Source organism: Sphaeramia orbicularis, unplaced genomic scaffold, assembly GCF_902148855.1.
Source record: "Sphaeramia orbicularis unplaced genomic scaffold, fSphaOr1.1, whole genome shotgun sequence".
In the NCBI taxonomy this organism is placed as follows: Eukaryota; Metazoa; Chordata; class Actinopteri; order Kurtiformes; family Apogonidae; genus Sphaeramia; species Sphaeramia orbicularis.
Window position 1 is genome coordinate 53,130 of NW_021941720.1, and position 4,481 is coordinate 57,610.

At 52.2% G+C, this 4,481-nt stretch overlaps 1 pseudogene; it reads left to right on the forward strand.

Moving 5' to 3' along the window:
• The first annotated feature begins 808 nt into the window (after window positions 1-808).
• On the forward strand, window positions 809-3,758 carry LOC115416879 (uncharacterized; annotated as a pseudogene).
• The last annotated feature ends 723 nt before the right edge of the window (window positions 3,759-4,481 follow it).

Consider the following 4,481-nt stretch of genomic DNA (forward strand, 5'->3'; position numbering starts at 1 on the left):
AGAAAGCAGAACCATGGGAACCCTCCCAGACCCGACCAGCCTCCGACACCACAACCATCTGCTGATCTGAACTGTTCACTTCCTGTCAGTACAAGACAATAACTGCTGTCAAATAGTTCTTCATCTTTTCATGGTCATCAGATATGACCATATTTGGACATTCAGAAGCTCCGTAGGTACCTAGTTACCGTGGAAACACTGTCATCTTCTTCTTCTTTGTTTTTTTTCTTCTTTTTTCATCTTCTCCAACACTGATTCTCCAGTCAAACCCATGGAGCTGGATCAATGACAGGACACACTGGGCTTATGTTCAGGTAATCAGAGATTTGACTGAAAATCACATTTTCTTCATTTTTCTCTACTTCTGATCTAATAACCCACAACTTTAACCTGAAATTTAATGAACAGCTTTATGATCAGTGAATTAAATATAGGAAAATACCGGATGTTTACTAAAAAAACAGTCTGTAAATGACTGTGCGATGCGTCTAGTGTGTAGGTGTAGCGTTAGTGTGCTTGCCACCTCTCGCTTTCAGCCCCCACCGCCTGCTAGCAGAGCTGCTCACAGCTCTGCGAAAAGAGAGCCGAGTGCGTAAGCCTCTCCTGCCAGTACGTAGCCTCTCCACAGCAAGTCCTATGCAGTGCCTCCTCGTGGCTACAGATGGTAACTGGGCACCGCAAGGCCCCAGGCTAAACTGCAGGGAGCTTGGAGGAGGTCTGGCCCCCAGATTTGCGGCATGCATGGTCCACTGGCGTGTGGACACGCCCTGATGCCCATGAACCAGATCCCCAGCTCTGGGCAAATAGCATGGGTAGCCGGTGCTCGTCAGCCTTGGAAGGCAGTCCATCTAGGGGAAGGAAAACCGTGATTTCAAACCCGGGCAGATGGAGCTCATTAGCCCTGGAAGGCAATTCATCTAGGGGAAGGAAAACCCTGACTTCAAACCTTTCTACTATACAAGTCTCCAACGGCAGTTGCATCTCAACTGGCGGACGAGAGCAGCGTCAGGCGGGCTGGCGTGGTTTAAGGCGGACCTTGACCATAACCAAGTCTTCGGCAGCCCGCTGCAAGCACCCCAACCAGAACCAGCACGTCTCCATTCTCTACGGTGCCGCTGGAGAAGGCGGGTGCCCAAAGTGTGTGGGTCCCAGGCACGCAACCCTGCTATCCACCTTAAACAAATTCACGCGAAGGCACTTCGTGTCAGAAATACACCCTCAACTTTCTCATCAAAGTCCTGTGGCGATGGTACTCTGGATGACGGGGACAGGCTTGGTCAGCTGGAAGTCTCTAGTCTGGAGCCACACACGGGCGGTGCCTGCATGATGGTCGTTCTATCCACAAAGTGTGGTGACGTGGTAGTTCGGTAGCTACAGGTGTGACTGGGCTGGCCTATTTAGGAGTAACGCAGCCCACTCCGAATGGAGAGACCCCTAGAAAAGGTGGGGTAAACATCGGTCACCACAAACTCCCCCTGACTGGCAGACCGCGGCCAGTGGGGACCTGCTCAAGCGGTCAAAACACAAGAAGAAAAATAAAACTGAACCCTCTCACGGTGGGTGCGTGGAATGTAAGGACCCTCATAGACCATGATGACACAGAAAGACCACACCGACGCACTGCCCTTTTGAGTCGGGAGCTCGACCGTTTCAATATTGATATCGCTGCTCTCTCCGAAACAAGACTTGCCGGAGAGGGTAGTCTGACTGAAGTTGGAGCCAACTATACTTTCTTCTGGAAAGGGAAAAATCCTGAAGAACGGCGGATCCATGGCATTGGTTTTGCAATTAAGACACCATTGGTGAATCGCTATAACCTGGCCCCAACTGCCATAAACGAACGACTCATGACCCTCCACGTGCCACTCCCTGACAGCAACCACCTGACTCTGATCTCAGCCTACGCCCCAACCCTTGACTCTGAGGACGACGTCAAGGAGTCATTCTACGCTGCCCTAAACAACATCATCCAAGCCGTCCCCAGCAGAGACAAGCTCCTAGAGCTTGGAGACTTCAATGCCAGAGTTGGTCGCGACCACAGACTCTGGGAGGGCATTCTGGGCAAACAGGGCCTTGGATCCTGCAACTCCAACGGGCTTCTCCTTCTTGGCCTGTGTGCTGAAAATGAGTTGGCTATTACTAACACCTTCTTCCGGCTCCCGAATCGTCACAAAACCAACTGGAAACACCCTGCGGTCAAAGCACTGGACCATCCTTTACTACATCCTTACCCGATCACGTGAGCAGAGCGACATCCCTGTGACTCGCAGCATGCCTGGTGCAGACGATTGCTGGACAGACCACCGGCTACTCATTTCTCACCTCAGACTCAGATTGCGGAACCTCCCCCGCCACAGTAGACCTGCAAAAAGGGCACTTCACTTCAACGTCGCGAGGCTAAAGACCCCTGCAGTCCAGGAAGACTACTCAGACCATCTCACAGAGCTTCCCAGTGAGGCTCCAGCACCTCAGCAAGACTCTGTAGAAGTGGACTGGTCTACTCTCAGTGGCACCATCACCAAGGCTGCAGAGGACGTAGTTGGCTACTCCAATCGTTCCCATCAAGACTGGTTTGATCAAAATGATGCTGACATCCGACAACTGATTGACCAGAAGAGATCTGCCCGCCTCGCATGGGAGAACCGTCCCACTCGCGCCAGCCTACGACGCTTCCATAAGGCAAAGCAAGAGTGCCAGCGAAAAGTTCGAGAGATGCAAAACCACTGGTGGCAAGAAAAAGCAAAAAGAGATCCAGTCCGACGCTGACAAGCAGAGATCTACGGCGCTTTTATGCTGCAACAAAGGAAATCTTTGGTCCTCGTCGTGGAGGCTCTAACACCCTCCGGGCTGCTGACAGCATAACCACCCTTACGGAAGATCAGGCCATCCTCAAAAGGTGGAAGAAACACTTTCAGATGCTCCTGAATCGTCCGTCTACTGCAGCCGACGACTTGCTCCGTAAGGTACCCCAACATCCTGTCAGGCATTGGATGTCACTCCCTCCCTCATACATTGAGTTTCAGAAGGCGCTGAAGCACATGAAAGCATGGAAGTCCCCTGGGCCCGACAACATCCCCCTGGAACTCATCTCTCATGGGGGCATAGCTGTGAAGTCCAAGCTATTCATGATGATCCTTCGTATGTGGGAGACGAAAGTCATACCCGCGGACCTGAAGGACGCCACCATCATTACCATCTTCAAGAAGGGGGATCGCTCTGTCTGCGGAAACTACCACGGCATATCCCTCCTCAGTATCGCGGGAAAGATTTTTGCACGGGTTCTGCTTGACAGGCTCCTGACTGTCGCTGAGGATGTCCTCCCAGAGTCACAGAGCGGCTTCCGGCCATCTCGTGGCACCACCGACATGATTTTCTGTGCCTGCTTGCTTCAGGAGAAATCCCGTGAACAATGCCAACCTCTACTTTTCATCTTCTGGGACCTGGAGAAGGCTTTCGATAGTGTCCCAAGATTAACTATGTGGGCGACGTTGAGACGTTTCGGCTGCCCAGACCACTTTACAGACCTTGTACAGGCCCTTCATGATGGGATGACTGGCTGCGTTGTGGTCAAGAACACCATCTAAGAATCCTTCCCCATCACCACTGGCCTGAAGCAGGGCTGCGTTCTGGCCCCCACCCTCTTCGCAATCTACCTTGGGGCCATGCTCCACGAGCTTCCTGACACGGCCTCTGGCATCCAACTTCGCTGCAGAATGGATGGAAGCCCCCTCAACACCGGGCGCCTTCGTGCCCGTTGACTCACCACCCTGGTCACAGTACGGGAGCTACAATACGCTGATGACAACGCAACCCCAACAGACACAGTCGCCGCCCTCCAGACCACTGCTGATCTTTTTGATGGTGCCTACTCCCGCTTTGGTCTCACCTCCAACAACTAGGAAAACCAAGATCCTTGCGCTGGGAGTTCCGGGCCATCCCTCTCCAGACACCAGTAACATACGACTCCATGGTGAAGTCCTTGAGACTGTGGAAGCCTTCCCTTACCTTGGAAGTTACCTTTCTAGTGACTGCACTATGAAGAAAGACATCGATAACAGGATTCGTGCCGCACATGCAGCATACGGGAGGATCTCCAAACATGTATTTCTAAATCACAACCTCAGTCTCCAGACCAAAATCATGGTGTTTCGAGCCATTGTCCTCTCCACTCTCCTGCATGGCTCTGAGGTGTGGATTCTGTACATGAGTGATATAAAAAGGCTGGAGCGCTTCCAACAGCAGAAACTCCGTGCAATCTTGAAGATCAAGTGTCAAGACCGTGTCACCAATGAATCCGTCCTTCTCCGAGCCAGTCTCCCCAGCATCAAGACCACTGTTGCTCGCCATCACCTTCGTTGGGCAGGACACGTCAGAAGAATGCTGACTACCTGACTCCCCCGCCAGATCCTATTTTCACAACTTGAAACTGGCACAAGACCCAGGGGTGCTCCCAAACGTTGATTTCATGACCAACTGAAGGC